The sequence below is a fragment of the Heterocephalus glaber genome, unplaced genomic scaffold, assembly GCF_053883595.1.
Source record: "Heterocephalus glaber isolate CG9 unplaced genomic scaffold, H.glaber_assembly_v1.0 deba00001451, whole genome shotgun sequence".
NCBI classification, from domain to species: domain Eukaryota; kingdom Metazoa; phylum Chordata; class Mammalia; order Rodentia; family Bathyergidae; genus Heterocephalus; species Heterocephalus glaber.
This window is the reverse complement of record NW_028258301.1, coordinates 6,406,181-6,430,439: the sequence shown is the minus strand read 5'-3', so window position 1 is coordinate 6,430,439 and position 24,259 is coordinate 6,406,181. Positions and strand designations below refer to the sequence as shown.

Sequence of the window (24,259 nt, the reverse complement as noted above, 5' to 3'; positions counted from 1 at the left end):
TAGTGAAGAGAAAGCAGCAGCATGCCCATAGACAAAGTAGACTTGGTGCCATACCCTGCTGTTTGAGCTATTCAGGAAGCTGAGGCAGGAGGATTGCCTGAACCCAGGAGTTTGAGGCCAGTGTGGGCAACATAGTGAGACCTCATCTCTTTAAAAAACAGACCTCTAGCAACCAGAAGCAACCAAACTAGCACTTGAAAACACATGAGCAAGTAAAAGTATAGTACCTCCCATACCTGCTTTCTCACTTACCTGTGATTTTCCACATTTGAACAAGGAACTCTGGTTTGTTTTTATAGTGTTTTTTTTGTTTGTTTGTTTGTTTTTTGGGTTTTTTTGGTACCGGGGATTGAACTTGAGTCCTTGCGCTTGCGTAGCAAGCGGCGAAACCCTTGAGCTAAATCCTTGGCTTTATAGTGTTTTTTAAAATAGTGTTGTACTTCACCACCAGACAGACTTGTGGTAACAAAAACAACAGATTTTCTGTCTTCTTCATTTTTCTAGCATAGTACCTGCATAGTTCAGATCTTAAGTGTCTCCCAAAGGTCCATGTTTTAAAGGTTTGGGGCCGGGGGATTTGGCTCAGTGGTTCTGGTGCCTGCCTCGCAAGTGCAAGGTCCTGAGTTCAATCCCCAGCAAAAAAAAAAATTATCCCTTTGGCTGGGGATTTAGCTCAGTGGTTCCGGCGCCTGCCTCACAAGCGCAAGGACCCGAGTTCGATCCTCGGTACAATAAATAAATAAATAAATAAATAAATAAATAAATAAAATAAAGGTTTGGTCCCTCTGTTGGCCTTATTAGAAGATGGTGAAATCTTTAAGCAGTAAGGCCTAGTGGAAAGTCTTCAGTTCACTGAGGATGTACCCTTGAAGGGGAGAGTGCGATCTCAGCCCTTCTTCTCTTACTCTCTCTTTTGTGTCCTGGCCATGAAGTGAATGGTTCTGCTCTAGCATATGGTTACACCATGATGTGCTACCTTGTCACAGGCCGAAAGCAACAAAAATGATCCATCATGGACTAAAACCTACAAAACTGTAAGCCAAAGTAAATTTATTCTCTTTATAAGTTGATTTATCTCAGGCATTTGTTACAATGACAGAGAGCTGACTAAGACAGTATCTTACCCCATTGTGCTCAAAACTGTGAGCCAGCAGTTGCTAGACCAGCCTGAATCAATTAGCTCACCAAAGTTACCACTGCCTCCAACCCCTAAAAGTGTTCAAAGAAGTGAGAACATTGACTTCCTTCTGGATTTTAAGCTAACTTCTGACTTGGTGCCCTGAGTCTGCCCTGGTGATGCCAAGTATTCTATGGGATTCTACAGGATTCTATAGAAACTAAAGGATTCTACAGTCTTGGAAACATTTTTCATAAATATCATGATTGTTTCTTTTTTTTTTAACATGATTGTTTCTAATTTCCCATAATTTATAGAATGAGATCAGTTGTCTGGAGATATTCTGGGTCTGGGATGTAGGTCGGTGGTATAGCACATGGTAGCATACGCAAGGCCCTGGGTTCAGTCTCCAGCAAGAATAGTAATTATAATAATGATGACTGGGGTCTTCTCATGGCCTATCCTTATGCCCTATGTGATAGTACATGTCATTACATTTTTACTGAGATCAAGCATAATTATTAAAGTTGTAAAGGGACTACATCAGGCTCAAACTTCTCCAATGGTCCAGTATCATTATTGTAATAGCACGACTTTTCAGTTGCAAGTGACTAAAAACTAGATTAAACCAAATAAAGGAGTAGCCTCATTTCAGGAACCATAAGTAAAAGTGCTCAAACAATGCAGCTCCAGACTTACATTCCGCCCAGTTAGCAATTCCATCCACCACAACACAAGTTTCTCCACATGGTTGCAGAAACATTCTGGAGGTGGATTCTCATGAGCCTAGCTTGGGTTACATACTCACCCCTGAACAAATTACTGAGTCCAGTTAGAGAGAACATCCTAATTATCAGGCCTAAGTCATAAAGTCACCCCTGGAAGTAAGCAGAGTAAGATGGTCAGCTACAGAGATTGAAAATTAGGGAAGGGTGGGCTGGGGATTTGGCTCAGTGGTTCCACCGCCTGCCTTGCAAGCAGAAGGACCCGAGTTTGATCCCCGGTACAAAAAATAAAATAAAATAAAATTAAATTTAAAAAAGAAAATTAGGGAAGGGCAGTTATTCAAAGAAAGTCTAGACAGACAAAACACATGTTCAGTGGGAGGCTGAGGCAGGAGGATTGCTGCAAATTCGAGGCCAGCCTCAGCTACATAGTGAGTTCAAGATTTAAGGCCAGCCTGGATCTTTTTTTGAGACATTGTCTCAAAAAAACCCCAACAAAACAAAACAAACAAAAAACATGTTCAGCCGGGGATTTAGCTCAGTGGTTCCAGCACCTGCCTCGCAAGCGCAAGGTCCCAAGTTCGATCCCCGGTACCCAAAAAAAAAAAAAAAAAAAACAATGTTTAGTACTCTTGAAGAGCCTTTGATCATGCACCTCCAAAATTTTGGGAAGAGGTAGAGAGAGACCTATACATATAAATGAATAAATAAATGAGTATAAATAAATAATTAAACACTTCCAGATAAACTCAAATGACCACTTTTTCCATCAGCCTCTGAGAACACACAGTAATATGTGTTCTTGAACTCCCTATCCTTTCATACTAATGGACCCACACAAGATAGGTCCACCCTATTTTTATCCTCTGCGGTTGCAGGAATTCTATAATACTGATCTGAAATTCAGTGCTGGAGACAACTGACTCCATAGGAAATGGCTAAGCTATCCGGTATGTGGAACACAGTGTGTTAGACTATTTTGGAATGTCTATTGAGAGCCAGGAAATGCACACAAACCCAGATCTTACCTGGGTTTTTTTCTTCACTATTAAAAAGAGAAATCTAGCTGGGCATGGTGGTACATTCCTGTAATTCCAGCACTTTGGAGGCTGAAGCAGGAAGATTGCAAGTTGGAGCCCAGCCTAGCCAAGTTAGTGACTTTAAGACCCTGTCTCAAAATTTTAAAAATTTTTAAAGGGCTAGGAGTATAGCTCAGTACAAAGATCCCGGGTTCAATCCCTGGTACTGCAATAAATAAATAAATAAATAAGAATCTATGTGATATAGAACCCAGAGATAGTACAATTAATCAGTAAGTCCTTAAAGTGGTTTCAAAAATTATCTATCTCATGACAATACAGATTTCCTTTCATTTTCTGAAGAGTCTGGATTTCCAAACTGTAGCTTATGCTGCTTATCCTGCACTCGTGACCCTATGTCACACTTTATTTGTGGAGAAAGACAAAAGTTCCTGGCATGATCTGTCCATAATAGCTTTTCTTTTAACCTTTCAAACTTTTAAGAATCTCCCAAATTAAAGTTTTAAGTTAAGGAACTAAGAGCGGAAACAAGAGAGAATGAGAATTTTGACTCTCTTGCCTTGATTTTCCTGTGGCTTTCACACCTGGAAGAAGAGAGAACACACAAATGCCATGTCCCTGCCTGCTGTAGGAAAACACTTCACAGTCTGGACTTAATCCCCCTGACATACCTACCTCTTCTGCACACCACCAAGTCCATATAACCACAGATTTCTTTTTACCTCTTTTTTTCTTCTTACAAGTCCTGTAAGAAACTCAAGACTCACAACCAGTACCAAAACCTCATTTGATACGTCCTGTTTTTGTGATGGGACATGGCATGGGTACTTGATACTTGTGAATTTACCATCAGGAACTTCTCAAGAGTTGATATTATGGCTGCCTCCAGAAGACAATGGGATCTTTGCCTGGTGGGGTCTTCTTTCAAAAAGGTTGAAGACAGCTTAAGTCCAGTCCATTCTCTACTGCCTCTTTCTCTGATGCTCTTCAACCTTAGGAATGCCGTAGCTGGGTTTTCTTTTTTGCCAGGAGTCTCCTTACTCCTAACTTTCTCCAGTCTTCTGCCTTTTAGAGGCTCAGAAGCGCCCATTCTCATACCCCTTCCTCCAAAACCCACAGGGCCACCATTACAGCTTCCATTTGTCCCATTAAGTCCCAGGCATAGTAGTTATTGGCCATTGGAGTCTTGCTTGGTATCCATAATCATCTCAATTGACTGAGTTCTCTATCTATCCTCTATCTCTGTCTCTATCGAGTGTGTGTGTGAGATATGTGAGTGTGTGTGTGTGTGTGTGTGTGTGTGTGTGTGTGTGTGTGTGTTCTGGGGCTTGAACTCAGGCTTTCACACAGCCATTTTTTTAATTTTTTGAGACAATGTTCAATAATTTGCCCAGGCTGGTCTTATACTTGCAGTCCTCCTGCATCAGCCTACCAGAGTGCTAGGATTACAGGCATGTGCCACCAAACCTGGCTCCTCTCTCTCATTTTTTTTTTTATTTTGAAGATGGGGTCTTAGGGCTGGAGGTGTAGCACAGTGGTAGAGTACTTGCTTAGCATATACAAGGCCCTGGATTCAAGGATGGGGTGGGAGAGACTCCTGCCTCTCCTTCTTGAACAGCTAGGTGTTACAAGGCACATATTCTTATGCCTAGCATTGTTGTTGGCTGAGATTTCTTCATGATTTCAGCTGCCTCCATTCTCTTTTTCTGATTAATTTCAACAGTTGGAAGAATCTAAACAACCACCCTGTCAACTGGAATTCTCCCCAAAACCTTACTCTTGAACAGCCCTAGTCCTCTCCTGTTACAGAGGGGATCCGATTGCTACTGTTGGGCCTCTGGCGTCTGTTTCCTCTGCCTTCCATAAGAGTTTCTCCAGACCCACTCCAGACCCAGTTCAGAAGTAAGCACCTTTTCTGTCCTTGATACTACAAAGAAAAAATTCTGAATAGCCCTGTAGTGTTTTTGTTTTGCTTTTTTTGGGGGGGGTACGGGGGATTGAACTCTGGACCTTGAGCTTGCAAGGCAGGCAGGCAGCAGCACCACTGAGCTAAATCCCCAGCATTGTTTTTGTTTTTTAAAAGGACATTTAATGACACATTGCTCTTCAATAAGTGACAAGAGGCTTTTAAAAAATTGTAATCCAGGGCCAGGGATTTAGCTCAGTGGTTCTGCTGCCTCCCTTGCAAGCGCAAGTTCCTGAATTTGATCCCTGGTACCAAAAAAAAAAAAAAAAAAATTGTAATCCAGGAATATATAACCATGCAGCACAGATCTAAAATAAATACAATACACAAACAGTGCAACTCTTCTTTCTCCAAAATGACCCTAATCACACAGGAAAACAGTTATTGGTAGGGGTACCAGAAACCTAGTCTGAGGCCAAAAGTAAAATCCAAAGGAAAAATAGCAGCTCATTGATTAGTTGGTAAAAGCGGAGAATCCAGTGTCCTTCACTGTGCTGCTTTGCCCTTCTTATCCTTTCTCTGTCTCTCTTCTTCAACCCATCCATGTTAGCTCTCAGCTGATTTGAATAAACCATCTGCATCCAGGCGTGGTGGCACATGTGTGTAACCTCAACACTCAGGAGGCTGTGGCAGGAGGATTGCCACGAGTTTAAGGCCAACCTGGGCTATGTAGTGAGTTCAAGGACAGCTTGAATTATATAGCAAGACTTTGTATCAAAATGCATCAAAAGGGCCAGGCATTTAGCTGGTTCAGTGGTTCCACCGCCTGCCTCGCAAGCACAAGGACCCAAGTTTGATCCCCGGTACCAAAAAAAAAAAAAGCATCAAAAAACAAACAGGAACAACAAAGTCATTTAAACTTACTCGCTTCTTTGGAGCACATCACAATGCTGATCTTCCTTTTCCCATCAGTAGCTCTCCACAGACACTTGTTATCTGAGGGCATAACCCACTTCACAGACCCCTTCCTTAGAACAGGTTTAGTTCAACCACCATTTTTCTTCTGGGTAATGTACATGCTGCCTAACAACCAGCACTTCTGGAAGAGCCCGGTCAGCTCAGTCAGGAGCTGCCCACTCTCCAGCAGCACCATCCTAGCTCTACCAGCCCCAAAACATCAGTGTAAACTCCAGCCCTGTGGTTTGAAACATTTCCTCTGCTAGCTTTGTCAGAACATTCTACACTCAACCAGCTAACACTGAAACCCAGAAAACTTCCTCAGCACACTAAGGTGCTCTGCTGTCCATCCTCCATATCCAGTACCCACCACTCACAGCATCTCAGTGAGTGCCCCAGCCAAAGGCACTCTATCTCCATGCTAGGAGTGACCTTCCCTGCAAATACCCTCAACGTCTAAATCTTCATAAGCCCCTGTATGAACTGAATAGTCTTTCTTTTCACCTGTCCCCAGTAACCTGTTCCCAAATTCTGGTGACATTTGGGACTAAGAGTTCTGGCATGTCAAACACATTCAAGAATGTGAAACATTTAAAAACTCCAAACTCAGGTTTTGGTGAAAATCTTATTTCAAAGTTAGAGAGTGGCACAGCTGATGACCTGAGAAAGTTTGAAGGTCCTAAAAGAACGACAAAAGCATCAAGTTGTATATCTTAAGTACACAGAAGAACATCTGCCTCATCCAACAGTGCATCTGTGATCTCTGGTAGCTCCCTTGGACTACAGACTACCATGTTTAGAAAACTTGAATAAGGCTATGTTTTCTCCCCTCCTGAAGACCTTTCTGGACTCTTCTTATATGCTCCCAGACCTAACAGAAGTTTGCATAGTTTCTTCAATTTCAGGGGTTTTCCAGTTATTTTTAATCCTATGATTTGTAGAGGTTTCTGGAAGTCTACATCTGTTCAGTTTACAGTTTTTCTGATGTTATCTTGGTCACTATCCTAAATATTTACTTATTTCTAGAGGTAGTGATGAGTCCATGATATAAATGTAGACTTCAACATTAATAATAATCCCTGCCAGGCATTTTGGTGGCCACTTGTAATCCCAGCACTCGGGAGCCTGAGGCAGAAGGATCCATGTGAGTTTGAAGCCAGGCTGGGCTACATTCTGAGTTCCACTCCAGCCTGAACTACATAGCAAGACTGTCTCAAATAACAAAAACAAAAATAATCCCAGGAAGAACTCCCAAAATGTAACCTAAATGCCCACAGTATCATTTGCTCGTATGACTAAATGAGGTTTTTTAGTAACATTTTTTAATCCAATTTATTCTAGCATAAGCACCCACTTCCCTATTTGGAGGAATTAATTCTACTTCAGAGTGTTTTTCAGCCATTTCTAAGAGTCTCTCCAGAACCTTTTGAATCAAGAATAAGTTCTTCAGTGACTGATCATTTTGCAGCTGTACTATTTTTGGGTTTCTGTAGTGGGTTGACTTTCAAGAGCTTGCCAAATCTCCAGCAGTGACCACAAGCAGCAGCCTATTCTGGTTCACAGGAGAAACAATGCCTTACCTCTTGGTTGCTCCCATGTCTGCTGGTAGGGCTGGAATTTTCCTCCTTAGGCTGGTGTGACTTGTAGCCTCTGACCTGATGCTACCTGATTTCCTCGTCCTTTCCCTCCCATTGTGTTAATCTCTCAAGATCTAGATTATGCAGATTTATTCATTCCTAGATATATCTTTAGGATTGAATGTTGGAGTTGAAAGGAAGAATGAATGAGGGATGTCTGTACTCTCCTCCAACTCAGCTCTCATAGAGAATGTACTGTGGCTACTTCACATTTATTTCATCACATGTTGTCTTTCCTTGTAGACTACAGACTGTTTATTTATCACAGCACATGACTTATATTAGGCTTCTAATGGATGCTCATTGACCAAGTGGAATACTATCATAGCTGTGCATACAAAGCATCATGAGGACATAGAGAAAGTAATCTGTCAGTATCCAATAACTTTTCCTTGGAGAGGATGGGAAAAGTGGTACTTGGAAATTGATCTTAAAAGATAAAAATAAGAGCTCACTAGACAAATGAGGGAAAGTAATGGCAGAGACTAAGCTGTTATAATAGAGAGACCCAGCATTCAGTGTGTCAAATAGGTAGGTCCAGAAGGAGACAGCGAGTCCAGGTGGGGTAGGAGGCACTAAGCTTAAGCCCTGCTAAAACTCAGGGAAATTCTGTTACTAAAAAGGAAAGAATAGTTACAGCCTAGCATTCCAGCTTGAAGGAACAACCTATGCAAAACTCAGGAGACTAAAAAAGAACAGCTTACTTGGAGAACAGCAACAAAAAATTCAGAATGCCAAGAAAGTAGAGTATAGGGGAAAACTGGTGGGAGACTAGGAAGAGAAATAAGTGGAGGCCTGATTTTAAAGGTCTCCTCACTATCTCTCACCTCTCTCCTTACACCAGCTCTCCCTGATACACCCTCCTTTAACCTGAATCAGATAGGCCTCAGGCCCTTCATGTCCCTGCTCTCTCTCTACCCAGATTGCAGTTTCCTCCATATACTCACTATATCTGCCACCTTCCCTTCATTTAGATCTCACCTCAGATGTCACCTCCTCAAAGTGGTCTTCCTGTACATGGCTGGCCAAGAAGCACCCTCTTTTCTTGGCAACTTTTATTCCAGTACCCTATTTTAGATTCTTATTAGCACTTATTGTAATCTAAAATAATTTTATTTACTTTTTTTGTTCATTGCCTCAGTCTCCAGCCACAAAGTAAATTCCATGAAGTCAGATGAATGATTTGTATTTCTGTGTAACCAATACCTAGAACACTGGTCCACAACTGAATGTGTGTAGTTTAAATCCTTTGTTCTTTTTAATTGTGTTTTAGGCAATTATATTTGCCCACTGCCATGGGTATTTCTTTTTCTTTCTTTTTCTTTTCTTTTTTCCTCCTCTTCCTTTTCCTCTTCCTCCTCTTTCTTCTTTTTTGTTAAGATAGTATATTTTATGTTATATTTTTATCATAATTAAAATAAATATATGATTGGGGGGTTACTGGGGATCAAACTTGGGATCTTGCGCTTGCGAGGCAGGCGGCAGAACCACTGAGCTAAATCCCTGGCCCAATATATGAATTTTATAAACAAAAAAATTTACATGAATATTTGCTTGAAATCATTCATACTCCAGAGGGTTGAGGGTATGGCTCAGTGGTAGAGTGCTTGCCTAGTATTTATAAGGCCCTGGGCTTGATCTTCTGTATCCTCCCCTAAATAAATTTCCCAGTATGGATGATTAGAGGAAGAGGTTGTGCTGGGATCAAATCTATGGCCTTGAAGTTGGGCCTGGTGGTGCATACCTGTAATTCCAGCAATCAGGAGGCTAGACTGGGAGGATTGCTGCCAGTTCAAGGCCAGCATGGGCTACATAGTGAGTTCAAGGCCAGCCTGAACTACATAGTGAGAGCCTGACTCAAAACAAGCAAAACACAAACAACAACAAAAAACAGCTATGGCCTTGTACATACTAGGCAAGCACTCTGCCACTTAGCTACACCCCAGCCACATATTTGAAATTTTTATAGAAACAGAATTTACTTATACATACATACATACATACGTACATACATACATAGTGTGAGACCCTGTCTCAAAACAAAAAGAGTGAAAGCCGGGCATAGTGGTGGATACCTGTAATCCCAGCTACTCCAGAGGCTGAGGCAAGAGGATTACATGTTCAAACCCAGCCTAAGCACTTTAGTGAGACCCTGTCTCTAAAATTTTAAAGATTGGAGGATGTATTTCAGTGATAGAACACTTACCTAGCACATGAGTCCCTTGATAGTACCAAACACACACACACAACAAAAACAACAACAACAAAAAGCCAGGTATGGTGGCACATACCTATAATCTCAGCACTCTCGGTGGCTAAGGCAGGAGGATGACAAGTTTGAGTCCCAGCTGGTCAATTTAGTGACTTGGGGAGACCTTGTCTCAATCAATCAATCAATAAGAGTTGGGGATGTAGCTCAGTGCAAGAGGCCTGGATTCAATCCCCCTACTGAAAAAAAAGAAAGATAAATGAAAATTAACAAGCAGTACAAATATATTTTTCAGCTTTGGTGAGATATAATTAACAGTATAATATGGCATAGTACAGGGGACTTTGAGGGAATAATTGACCTGTTTCATATCTTCATTATTGTTGTGATTAGATGACTGCATTTGTCTAAAGCAGTGGTTCTCAACTGAGGATAATTCTGCTCCATAAAGGACATTTGGCAATGTCAGATGTTTTTGGTTGTCACAACTTGAAGAGAAAGAGAAAGGGTAGACTATTGGCATCTATGAGTAGAGGCCAGGGATGTTGCTACAAATCCTACAAGACAGCCCCCCACCCCCCGCAAAGAAATGTCAGTAAAACTAAGGTTGAAAATCACTGGAATAAACCAGATTTTAAAAAAACCTATAGCCCAAGGGCCTAATCAGCTCACCACCTGTCTTTGTACCTTAGTACAGCCCACAAGCTAAGAATGGTTTTTACTGTTTTTTACTTTTTTTTTTTAGTGCTGGAGATGGGCTATGCTAGGCAAGCACTCTACCACTAAGCTACACTCCTACCCCTAATTTCTACTTTTTTTCTCCCCAGTACTAGGGATTGAACCCAGAGGAGCTCTACCACTGAGCTATATTCCCAGCTCCTTTTATTTGATTTTATTTTACTTTGTTTTGAGACAAGTTCTCACTGAGTTGCTCCGACTGGCCTCGAACTTGCAATCCTCCTGTCTCAGACTTCTTAGTAGCTGGCATTATAAGTGTAAATCACTGCATTTGACTTATTTCTACATTTTTAAATGATTGCAAAAAATCAAAAGAAGAAGGATATCTTGTGAAATTATATGTCTTAGTTACTTTTCTTGTTACTGAGACAAAATACCTAACAGACAAAGTTAAAGAGGGAAAGGTTTATTTATCTCACAGTTTGTAGAGGTTTCAGCCCATAGTTGGGTGGCTCTAAGGCAATGTGGCATGGCAGACAGGCATTGGAGAGAAGAAACAGTTCATGGTGGGCAGAAGGTAGCAAAGCAGCAAGGGACGACCACAGCTCTTTCTGTCCCTTATATCTTATCCAGGCTACTTATGGCAGGTAGCACTCACACCCTTAATCCTTGTGCCCTTGAGCCTAGCATTGCACCATGAATCAATCCCAGCATCACACACTCTAGATTCGGCACCTCTGAAAAAGCCCCACCTATGACTACATGAGGCTTTTGGGGGACATCTAGATGCAAGCCATAACATTATATAAATTTGAATTTCAATGTCCATATATAAAGTCATGCTCTTTAGGCAGCTGAGCATTTATGACAGACACTATGTCCACAAAACCTAAAGTATTTACTCTCTGAATCTTTATAGTGAAAGTTTGTTGACCCTGGTCTAAACCTTTGTAATGTACCCCAAAAAAGAGTAAATTTTACTTTTTCAAATTGAGAAAGTGAATTTTAAAATCATAAACTTTATTTTTTTTAAATCTTAAATTTTAGATGCCTACACTGAGTTATCATGAGCCATGCTGACCTATATATTTCTATAAATGTGCCAATTCTTTTTGGGTTTTTTAATAGAAGACAGATAGTGAATAATAAGAAACCACTGCTTACTGGGTTTCAGTGTGAAACATTCCTGTATAAAAAAATCATATGCGACATTTTTGACCATGAAGAATCTCATTCTGTTTCCTAGACACAGAGCTCTCCAGAGAGGACATCTGTGGTGAACCAGCTAATACCCTGAGCACTTGTCATCAGAGCAGTAACAGGGTCTGACTGGGTCTCTGTGAGCTGTGACTGCCCCTGGACTGAATGGGGCATTTATCACCCTGTCATGGGCAAACCAGCTGACCATCATGCCCAGGGCCCAAGAGCCTGTCAGTTATCTCCTGTCCATTAACCCCTGTCCAAGCACATGAGTGCTGTGGCTGTCATACTGCAATCACATTATCAGCCCCCTCCAGATCATGGAAGCATGGTCAGGTGTGAGCTTGCTGTCGCCTACCATCCCTCATCTCCACTTGGACAAACTGCCAGTTAATTAGCTAATATGGGTTAAAAATGCTTGAAGCTAAAAAATGTTCATCTGGGCTATTATAATAATAGGACACTGGGCCCCCTCCCTGCAACTCCCTCTACCCCAAAGTCTGCCCCACAAGACCCCTCTGTCTGCCAGTCAGAAAACTATACAGGAAGTGACTGAGCAGTCACCCATGTTCAAGGGCAGAGTCTCCCCTGCTCCAGCCTCCTGATATAGATGCTGTGGAAGAGAACTAGTCTCACAAATCCTGAAGCTGGTGGGGTCTGGATCAGCTTTCCTCTTTAAAAGGAACTGGTTGCTTGATGCATCCACGTTCTCCCAAATTATCAAATTTTGGGTGATCTCTGATTTATTTCTTCAGGTATATAGATATTTAGAAAATCAAAACAAACTTAGAGGGCTGGAGATTTAGCTCAGTGGCACCACGCCTGCCTTGAAAGCACAAGGTCCTGAGTTCGATTCCCATACCAACCAACCAACCAACAAAAACAAACTTAGAAATGATTATGTGGAGATCATAGCCTTATCCACTGCAAGTTTACAGAGCTTTAAACCTGACACTCCCAAGGCCAAAACTCAATCCTCCATCTCTCAGGTCAAGCTCCTCTTGAACCCATGAGAAGTCCTCCTCAGAAAACTGATCCCTGAAGGGTGGGATGATGCCTAAAGTACCCAAAGCAGTTTATCCAATGCCAAAGCAGGAAGGTACCCAGGACAGATATATGTTCCTCCAGTCCATCTCCTTTCTCTGAGAGGAATATCCTTGGAGTGGGACTGAAAACAGCTGACCTCAGTTCAGAAAGCGCAATTTCATAATCCCAGCACTTGAGAAGTAGGAGAATCTCTTCGAGTTGAGGGAAGGAAGGGAGGGAGGGAGGGAAAAGAAAGAAGGAAAGAAAGGGAGAGAAGGCCCAATTTCAGATGAGTTAAGAATTTTATTGTAGCCATATTTAGGCAATTTCTCTGTTCCTCAGCAATCCGGTGGGAGTAGCTGGAGCATCCTCTGTTTCTTCCTGCATTTCTGCAGTCCTTCCTCCCCATTTCCATTCCTAAGGCCCCTACCCTCCACCTCCTCCACCCCCATCCCCATCCCCATCCCTTCTGACACTTTTTCTCCAGCAGCCACAACAATCATTGAACATAATTGTGACTCTGTCACTCCCTGCCTGAAAGTATTTGATTGTTCTCTATCACTCAGACCAAGTTCCAACTCCCTACCTTCACATCAAGTCACTTCAGAATCTGGTCTCACCTTCCAGGACACCATGCTTGTCCCATCAAGGGCAGTTTCCCTTTTCCCATCTGTGACTTGGGCATGTGGTTCTCTGTGACCAGCTCACACCTTCTTCTCCTGGGAGGTCCTCTCCACTACTTCCACATCTGTGAAAAGCCTGTCCTCAGAGATATCCAAAACAGCCTCTTTCCAGAAGTCTTTCATGAACTCATCTCTTTGTTTGTTTTACTTTGTGTGTGGTTTTTTGTTTTCTTTTGGTTTTGGGGTTTTTTTGTTGTTGTTGTTTTTGAGACAAGGTCTTGCTATGTAGCCCAGGCTGGCCTTGTACTCACAGAGCTCCTCCTGCCTCAGCCTCCTGAGTGCTGGGATTACAGGTATACGGCACCACACTTAGCTTCCATGAGCTCACTTCTGAACTCTAAGAGCACTTTGCTTGTTATTTTCTTGAACCTACTTTGCCTTATATGGTAGCTACTAATGTACAGATATTCTCTCCCCCATGGGTCAGTGGGCATTTTAAGAGTTTTATAATCGGGCCGGGGATTTAGCTCAGTGGTTCCGTCGCTTGCCTTGCAAGTGCAAGGACCTGAGTTCGATCCCTGGTACCAAAAAAAAAAAAAAAAAAATTTTATAACCAAGTGTGTACCATATAACAAGTACTGGTAACCATGAAGTGATGATGAATGGACTGCAGCAAAGAGATTATAAACTAATAAAAGCATAAATCCAAGGAAAAGAACTAGGATGGAGAAAGACACAAATTACAATTTTTTAAAAAACAATAGTTGGGGGGCCGGGGATTTAGCTCAGTGGTTCCCGCACCTGCCTTGAAAGCGCAAGGACCCGAGTTTGATCCCCAGTACCAAAAAACCCAAAAAACCCAAAACAATAGTTGGCCTGTTACACTAGCACACACCTGCAATTTCAGATACTTGGGAGGCTGAGACAGGAGGATTGTAAGTTCAAGGCTAGCCTGGGTAATGTAGTGAGACCCTGTCTCAAAAATAAAATGGGCTGGGGCCGGGGATTTAGCTCAGTGGTTCCGCCGCTTGCCTCAAAAGCACAAGGTCCTGAGTTCAATCTCCGGTACCGAAAAAAAGGGCTAAGGATATAGCTTACTTTTACAATGCTTGCCATGTACAAGGCACTGGATTCAAACCTCATTACTGCAGAAAAAGAATGATTGACACCGATGAAAATTTAGCTGTCCCCTTCCCCATGCAGTGCTAGGGCAGGGCCTTGTGCATACAACCACTCTGCCCTGAGCTGTCCCCTCAGCCCAGCTGTCATGTCAACAACAGATGACATGGTCTGGACACTGCTAGGAATGATCATATTTACTCATTATAGCCACTGTGTGATGTAGGTACTAACACATCTACATTTGATAGATGAGGCAGCAAGGCTTGGAGAGGGCAAACTCATTCTGCTTCCTTCACTGGCCTCCCTGTTAAGTTAAACACATCCCACACACTCCCACCCCAAAGTCTATACTTGCTCTACCCTATGCCTGAAACGGTCTTCTTCCCCCATGTATAGGCAAGATTTGTGTGTTAGTCAGCTTCCCATTGCTGTGACAAAATACCTGAGATAAACAACTTAAAGGAGGAAAGATTTATTTTGGCTCTAGCTTTACAGGATTCAGTCCATGTTCACTTGGTTCTGTTGTTTCTAGGCCTATGGGGAGGCTAAACATTATACCCAGGAGCATACAGTGTAGCAATACAGCTCACCTCATGGCAGCCAAGAGACAAGAGAAAGGAGGAACCAGGAACGAAATACAGACATGCTGTGTTTAGCAATGAAGTTCTTTTCTGTTACTAGGTCATTAAATGAATTGGTCGCTAAATGAGGAATTGTATATAGTATGTACATTACAATATTCAAAACAAAAAATGGTCAAAGGAAACTCCTACTTGATGACTGCTTTTATTTGCATAACTCCTATGTGTGGTACTATAATGCATAACAGAACATAAAGCTACAATACTATATTGTATAGTGCTATCAGCAAAAAATTATAGTACCGTATAAACAAGGTGTACATACAAAAAAGACATTGAGGCTCTTAGTTACTTTTCTCATTGCTGAGACAAAATACCCAACACCCAATGTTAAAGGAGGAAAGGTTTATTTAGCTCAGTTTGTAGAGGTTTCAGTCCACAATTGGCTGGTCCAAGGCAGGCTGGCTTGGCAGACAGGCATGGCAGAGGAGAAACAATTCATGGCAAAAAGAAATAGCAAAGCAAGTAAAAGACCAGATAAGCCTCTTTCTGTCCCTTATATTGCATCCAGGCTACCGGGATTAGGGTGGTGCCACACCAATCAGTGGACTGCGTTATCACCCACCTTTAATCCTAGCATTGCATCATGAATCAGTCACACACTCTAGATTCAGCCACCTCTGAAAAAGCCCCACCTATGACTGCATGAGGCTTTGGGGGAACATCTAGACACAAGCCATAATAGGCTCCATAAACAAGATGTACAGGACTATACAAGAGGGCCGGGCATTTGCCTCAGTGGTGCCACCACCTGCCTCCAAAATGCAAGGTCCTGAGTTTGATCCCTGGTACCAAAAAAAAAAAAAAAGGGTCATAAGTCTGAACAGCACACCTCAGTCATAAATCTGAGCAATTGTTAAATGGGTAGGTTATTAAATGAGGAGTATCCATATACCTATCAATCAGGCATGTCCCCAGTCAGTGACCTACTTCCTCCGGCTAGGCCCCATCTCCTCAGTTCTTACACCTCCAATAGTCCATTAAATTAGGAAAACATCCATGGGTTAACCTACTGACAACATTAGAGCCCTCATGACCCAGTCACCTTCCAAAGGCCCCACCTCCAAACATCACTGCACTGGGGATCAAGCCTTCACACGTGAGCTTTGGGGAGCAGCTCAGCTCCAAAACAAGTTTTCTTCCTCTCTTCTTGTAGCTCTCTGATCAAACATCACTTTATCATTCAGACCTCTCCTTTCCACCCTCCCTATAGAAAGTAGCAAGTTAGTCCCATAGCACACCACCACATTTATCTCCATCTGTCATACTACATATTTCATTTATTTATTTTCAGTTTCTTGTCACTAGATTGTAGATTCCATGGTCACATAGTCAAGGGTAAAGCCCAGATTCAAATCCCTCTCTGACTCCACAGCCAGATGATAAAGTTATAGTCATGTGGGAAAGGGAATAGACTTGGTCTCCAAGGCCCTCAAAGAAAAAATACCTTTGATTATGGGGAAGGCTTTGGGAAGGCTAATTTTGTCTTAAAATAAGTACAGTCTCCAGTTATTAGCTGGGGTTCTCTCTGTCTCTTGAGAACCATGTAAGACTGGCTCAAACCCCCAAAGGTTCCCAAAACTATTCCCAAAGATAATTCAAAGTCCCCAGAGGAATTATATTGTCTTGATCACCTCGGGTTTTGAGTCTCTGCTTCAACTATCTGAATTTAGCTTATGGGGGTCAGGGATTTAGCTCAGTGGCACCGAGCCTGCCTCAAAATCACAAGGTCCTGAGTTCAATCCCCGGTACCAAAAAAAACCAAACCAACAACTGAATTTAGCTTATGGATTGTCTCACATGTCACATGCATTATCCTTGTCCTACAACAACTGCTCTTCCACCCTTGCTATAACTAACACACACACACACACGCACACACACACTCCTTACCTTTGTTACCAAACTGTACTGAAGAATCCTGGGACTTAGTACAGCAAAAGAAAACTTCCCAAATGTAGTATGAGACATTCTTTTTATGAAAAACCTTTCTGTTACTATGCCATGTTATCTAACTTTCCTTTCTGTCCTCCTACTCTCTCTCTCTCTCTCTCCCCTCTTAGCCCCTAAATTCTCAAAAGCAAAAACCAACAAAAATGCATTTTCTTATTCAAACTATTTAGCTCTCTCTTACTCTTAAACTTAGGGTTGTTTTCTTTAGTTTTGGTTTTTGGCATAGGGTCTCACTAAGTTGCCCTGGCTGGGCTCTAACTTGCAATCTTCCTCCTGAAGCCTTCTGAATAGCTGGGATTGTAGGCATACCAGACCATGCCTGGCTAAAGGATGTGGCCAAAATACTTGGGTCATCAGATTAGGTTATTCTCATCATTTATCTTAGATTCAGGCCTAGGGGTTAAAAAGTAGTTTAGTTCTTCCAGTACATGAAAAAAACGACTTTTCTTCAGCACAGACTGTCCAGTGATGGGACAGATTACTTCTTGAAACAATGAGTATGCTATCCTTGGAATTAAGGAAGCAGAGATTAGACTGATATCTGACGAAAATGCATGGAGATTTGTATATAAAACATGGATGAAGAAGATGGTGAAGATCCTTTAACCTTCAGAATCTGTTTCTGTAACAAATCAAACACACTTGCCTTTTCTAAACACCAGGCAAAACCACAGAAATTCTTCAGTTGCATAAAAAAAAACCCTAAAACTGGCTTCAACAAATGAGGGGGATTTGTGCCTTGTGTAGCTAAAACATCGGCTCAACAAAGTTTAAGGCTCTTTATTGTCTCCATTTCTTGGCACCACTTAAGTGTTGACTTCTGCCTTAGGTGGGCTCTCCCCTTGAGTAGCAAAGACAGCCATAAACCAGCTCCAGGATTTCACTCTTTAGCTTCACTCTTTTACCCCAACTTCCTAATAAGAGATGGGGGCCTCTGTTCCGTTTTCCCCAGCAAAGTCTCTCATTGCCCTATTTGGGTGAAATGCTCATCCTTAAACCATCACTGTGATGACTGGCCAGGCCAAAGTTTCAGTGCCTGTCCCTGGAATTCTGGGGGCAAGCTCGGCCCACTTGAGCCACATGGACCAAAAAGGAGAGTAGTGAGGCCAGGGATTCAGCCCAGTGGCACTGCACCTGCCTTGAAAGCGCAAGGTCCTGAGTTTAACCTGTGGTACCAAAGGAAAAAAATAAAGGAGAGTAGTATTCCCCAGAGGAAAACTGGAAGATTGTACCCAAAAGGAAGAGAATTCCAGGCAGGCAAATAAACAAGAATGTCCACAACAAGGCTGAGGATGTAGCTCAGCAGCACAGCACCAGCCTGGCAAGTGCAAGGCCCTGAGTTGGATTCCTGGTACCAAAAAAGAAAAAAGGAAAAAGATATCCACAACAATGGAACAATGGTCAAACCTCACCAATTAGTGAAGCATTCTGATCAGTACAGGAATTCCTGTGTCAGATTGGAACAAATCATTGGCCTGAGGGACCCATGTCTCTTAGGCCTTCAAGAAATCAGGAAAGGGAGAAGACATTGTTTTCACTTATCAAATTAAAAAGGTTTTGTTGTGCTGAGGATGGAATCCTCAGCCTCGGGCATGCATGCCCAGAAAGCACCCTGGCCCAACAAGGATTTTAAAATTGTTAAATGCTTTGGTGGCACATGCCTATAATTCCAGCAATCTGGGAAGCTGTGGCAGGAGAATCTATTTATTTATTTATTTTTGGTACCAGGGATTGAACTCTGGACCTTATGCTTTCAAGGCGGGTGTCGGAACCACTGAGCTAAATCCCGAGCCCTGGAAGGAGAACCTAAAGTCTCTTGGGCTATACTCAGTGCTATGCCAATAAGACTGATGTTCCTGGGCCGGGGATTTAGCTCAGTGGTTCCACCGCCTGCCTTGCAAGCACAAGGTCCAGAGTTCGATCCTCGGTACCAAAAAAAAAAAAAAAGTATAAACTACTTAAAAAGTAAATAAATAAATAAAAATAAAAAATTTTTAAAAAGACTGATGTTCCTAAATTTATATCAGGATGACCAAGTGTGTTTGACACTAGAAGGCATTTTGGCAATATATATCATAATCCTTAAAAATATTTTGATTCTCTGATATCTGGTAATTTCACTTCCATAAAATTTTGTCCAAAAATGTCCAAAATATTGACAAAAACTTATGCACAGGGCTGGGGATTTAGCCCAGTGATACAATGCCTGCCTCACAAGCTCAAAGTCCTGAGTTTGATCCCTGGGACGAAAAAAAAAAATTATGCACAAATATTTTAATCATAGCATTTGTATAATAGCAAAAATAAATAGAAACAATCCATATGTCTAAAATAAATACGATAATTCCATATAGTAGAAGATTATACAGTCACTAAAACTTTTCTAAAGAATTTTAAATTGGGCATGGTGATGCATGCCAGTAATCCCAGAGCTGGGGAAAGCTGAAGAGGAGGAGGATGGCAGTTAGCGACTTGGCAAGACACTGTCTCAAAATTTAAAAAACAAAAATTTTAAGGGCTGGGGATATAGTTCAGTGCAAAGGCCCAGGGTTCAATCCCCAGTATTGAAAGAAAAAATAAAATTGAGACAGGTGCTGTGATGTGGACCTGTAGACCCAACTACTTGTGGCAGGATGTAAAACAGTTCTTACAGTTTCATTGAATAAGAAACCAAGTTACACTTCTTTGCCCCATCTCTTGTGAGAATGAAGACCATTCTCAGCAATCAGAGTGTCCACGTTCCAAAAAATGTTGACATCACTCTGAAGGGATGCACAGTTATTGTGAAGGGCCCCAGAGGAACCCTGAGGAGGGACTTCAACCACATTAATGTAGAACTCAGTCTCCTTGGAAAGAAAAAGAAGAGGCTGTAGTTGACAAATGGTGGGGAAACAGAAAGGAACTGGCTACTCTTCACACTCTCTGTAGCCATGTACAGAACACGATCAGGGGTGTTACAGTGGACTTCCATTACTGGGCTTCCATTACAAGATGAGGTCTGTGTGTGCTCACTTCCCCATCAACGTCGTTATTCAGGAGAATGGGTCTCTTGTTGAAATCTGGAATTTCTTGGGTGAAAAATACATCCGCTGGGTTCGTATGAGGGCAGGTGTTGCTTGCTCAGTATCTCAAGCCCAGAAAGATGAACTAATCCTTGAAGGAAATGACATTGAGCTTGTTTCAAATTCAGCTGCTTTGATTCAGCAAGCAACCACAGTCAAAAACAAACACATCAGAAAATTTTTGGATGGCATCTATGTTTCTGAAAAGGGAACAGTTCAGCAGCCTGATGAATAAGATCCAAGAATTACTCAGCTACAGAAGCAAACTTCTGGATTGGAAGATAAATTTGTGATATTTAAATGATGGCAATAAAAGATCTCTATTAAAAAAAAAAAAGAAAGCAAGTTACAAAATTGTCTATGCAGTATATTAACCATATATACTGCATATACCTAGAAGCCACATATGCCCAGAAATAAAAAAGAAAGGAAATAGATAAAAATGATTACTTTAGAACAGTGCATGGTGCCACATGCCTGTGATGCTAGCACTTGGGAGGCTGAGGCAGGAGGATCACCTAGAGTTCAAGGCCAGCCTGGGCTACCTAGTGAGTTCAAGGCCAGTCTGAACTATATAGCAAGACTCCATCTCAACAAAACAAAACAAGGGCCAGGGATTTAGCTCAGTGGCACTGCACCTACCTCGCAAGTGCAAGGTCCCTGAGTTTGATCCCTGGTACCAAAAAACCAAAACCAAACACAGTTTTTAAAAGTCTCCCTTTTAGCTACTAATATAAGCGCTCCCTTATATATCAGTCTCCCTTACCCATTTAGATAAACCTGGAAGAAAAATACTTCAGGATGACAAATGAAGGTTAGCAACATTCTTTTATGTCTTACAAGATTTTTCCCAGTCATCCACAGAAAGATCAGTTTTACTTATATTTCTTATAATTGCCAGTCCTTCCCTAAACAGAATGTACCACCTCATCATATGATGTTTTTGTTGGGGAAGGGCACTGGGGTTTGAACCCAGGGCCTTCACACTGAGCTGTAGCTCCATATCCTTTTTACTTTTTTTTTTTTTTTTTTGGTACCAGGGATTGAACTCTGGTCCTGGCACTTGGGCAACCGGTGGTGAAACCAATGCTTTATACTTTTTATTTTGAGACAGGGTCTCACTAAGTCGCTAAATTGCCTAGGCTGGGCTCAAACTTGTGATCCTCCTGCCTCAGTGTCCCCAAATTCTAGTATTACAGGCATGCACTACCATGCCCAGCCACTTTTTTTCTTTTTAAGTAAAATGAAGCCTGGGAACAAAACATAAACTTATGCAAAACTCTAATATAAAGTGAATGGGCACTGCACTTCCAGCTGCCAGTGAAATGCTAGTCAAAAAGGGATGCTTAGTTCGACCAGTGGCAGAGACTGGGGCCTGTGGGCCCTGTCTGCAGAAATCCCAGCCCACCACTTCTGGGGCTGTGGGCACACCCATAAGCTCCTTAGACCACAAGGTTTCCCTCTCTGCAGGCCAACAGCTGACTGCCAATGATTGCTGGCCGGGAAAACAAAACAAGGTGTTCTAGCACAACATGGATGGTACCACTTCCGGGATGCTTTCTCTGTCTCCTTCCCTGATCCCCACTACCCCTCTGAACGACATCACTTCCCTAGGAAACATAGCCTTTGTACCTTCCTCTTAGAGCAATCCTAACCACTAATAACCCACGGCTGTAGGTACTGTGATACTGCATCACACACAGACTTTCACTCACCTTCTGGCTCTGCCTCTCAATTTATGAACCTCAGTTTCCTTGGCTGTAAGATGGAGATAGTAATCTCAGCTGCACAGAGCACTGTCCCCTCCCTGGACTCTTTGGAAACAGTCTGACAACCTAATCCTTGAGCTCATGAAACATGATTGTGCCCAGGGCCAAGGATGTAGCTCAGTGGTGCTGCACCTGCCTGGCAAGCACAAGATCCTGAGTTCAATCCCTGGTACTGAAAAAAAGAAAACAAAAAAACATGATTGTGCCTGGCAGCACAAAACAATAAAACAGAAAAGTGTCTGGCAGCGCAAAACAATAAAAGGAGATGCACCAAGCCCTGGCCAGGGATGGCAGCAGCCCCAGTCATGGCCTCCCCAGTGGAACATCCAATCAGCCAAAACTGGGAACAGCCAGCAGCAGTGGCTAATGATAGCCCTCTCATCTTTTGGACAGAATAATTGCTAAGAGGGATTAGGGACCCCAGTTATCAAGGATCTGTCCAGGAGTATGGTTAAGGCATGTCCAAAATGAAACTCAGCTTCCCCTTGAGTGTTTTATTCTTCTTGCTCCTTGTCTTGGGGAACAGCACCACTCTGGGATCCAAACCAGAAATATGGGATCATCCTCACACCTCCTGCTATAGTTTGGGATTTTGTTTTGTTTTGCTTGTCCTTCATACTGAGCTAAAGCTCTAGCATCTTTTTTATTTTTTACTTTGAGACAGGGTCTAGCTAAGTCGTTAAATTCCCCAGACTGGGTTCAAACTTGTGATTCCTTCTGCCTCAGCCCACCAGAGTGCTAAGATTACAGGTGTGCACCACCACCCTGAGCTATAGTTTGAATCTTGAATGTCCCTCCACAAAGGCCCCTGTGTTGAAGTCTTGGTCCCCAACCTGTGGTACTATTGGAGTACAGGAGACCCTTGAAATGGTGGACCTCATAGAAGGAAGTTAGGTCATTGAAGATTACCCCTTGTTGGGGATATCAGGATCCCACCCCTCTCTCTCTTTCTCTTTGTTTCCAGCAGCCATGAGGTAAACCAGCCTCCCATACCATGTGCTCCTGCTATGATGTACTAAGCCACCACAGGCCCAACACTACAGGATTAAGCCACCCTGGATTGAAATTTCTAAAATCATGAGCTAAAATAAACTTTTCCACTTTTAAGGTTATTATCTTGGGTATTTTTTCACAGTAATGGAAAACTACACAACTCCCTCTGTTTTATACCACCTGCTGAATCCATCACCAAGTCCTATCACCCTGCCTCTCAAATCCATCAGCTTTAAATTTTTTTTTATTTTGTCTTTGCAGTGCTAGAGATTGAACCCAGGGCCTCATGCATTCTAGGCAAGCGTTCTACCACTAAGCTAAATCCCCAGCCTCTCCATCCACTTCTTTTTATCCTGGTGCCACCACTGTAGTTCCTGCCACTATCCTCCTCTCTTGTGGCACTGCCACAGCCTCCTCTTCACAGGTCTCCTTACCTGCAAAGGCCCCACAGGGAGCCTGTCTCCTGCTTCTGTGGAAAAGCCTTCAAAGGCTCTCAAGATAACAAGTAGCCTCCATAACTTCAAGGCCCCATGTTGCCCACATCGGGCCTTTGCTTTTTTTTTTTTTTTTTTTTTTTTTTTTTTTGCGGTACTGAGGATCAAACTCAGGACCTTGCACTTCCAAAGCAGGCACAGTGCCACTGAACTAAATCCCCAGCCCTTTTTCCTTACTTTTTGAACTGCATCTCTCTCCACTCCCTTACTCATGCAGCATACTTTCCCTGAATTCTCTGTTCTCTCTCACCAGCCTCATTTTGTCCTCGCTATTCCATCTCACTAACATCCTTTTCTTTTCCTCTTTTTCCTAGACTAGTTCCTGCTTATGTTTTAAGACTTAGCACAGATTTCTATTCTTCCTGAAGTGTTCTGCCCCCCAACTCCCCCCACACACCCCAAACTAGCCTAAATGTTCTCATTGCCAACACTTTAGGGAGCATTGTTCCAAATACCAGAGATGTCAACTCACAGAAAACCCTGTACCTAGATATTCCCATGATTCTTCTTTTACAGATAAGAAAACTGAGACTTAGGGAAGTTAAAGCAAATATTCCATCACCAATAAAAAGATGTGGGTTTTAATGCAATGGAGTACCATTCTGCCATAAAGAAGGATAAGCTTGGCTGGGGATTTAGCTCAGTGGTTCTGCCACCTGCCTCAAAAGTGCAAGGTCCCGAGTTCGATCCCCGGTACCAAAAAAAAAAAAAAATACACAAAGAAGGATAAGCTTGAGATATTTCTAGCTAAACAGATGCACCTTGAGAACATACTCTTAAGTGAAATAAATCAGACACACATGTTTAAATAACACATTGTTTCTCTGGTATGAGAAACCAAACATATAAATAAGGAGCAAAATGTATAATAGATACTGGAAAATGGGAAGAAGCTGTTCAAATGAGAAGGTAAACACGGAGGGAGGGGGAAAGAAAAATGGAACAAGAGAAAAAAGAATAGAAGGAAAAAATGGAAACAATGCTTTTGTAAATCAGGAGGGAAAGAGGGACTGAAGGGAGGGGAGGGGAATGGAAAAAAAAAGAAGCAAGATATATCATGTACATGTACAAATTCCCTATGATGAATGTTTTCATGTATATCTAAAA

The 24,259-nt window shown here is 42.2% G+C and overlaps 1 long non-coding RNA gene and 1 pseudogene across 2 annotated transcripts in view; both read left to right on the top strand.

The window, feature by feature from the left end:
* The window catches only part of LOC110347240 (uncharacterized), a 37,265-nt gene extending 14,084 nt beyond the window's left edge, over window positions 1-23,181 (top strand). Inside the window, exon 3 of one of the 2 annotated variants that reach the window (XR_002391711.2) lies at window positions 22,633-23,181. This is a non-coding gene — a long non-coding RNA (uncharacterized LOC110347240). Of the gene's footprint in view, window positions 1-22,629 lie in introns of both variants that reach the window. The other variant, XR_002391710.2, reaches the window with a different exon arrangement.
* LOC101717439 (large ribosomal subunit protein uL6 pseudogene) lies at window positions 19,525-20,168 on the top strand (annotated as a pseudogene).
* Window positions 23,182-24,259: the final 1,078 nt, after the last annotated feature.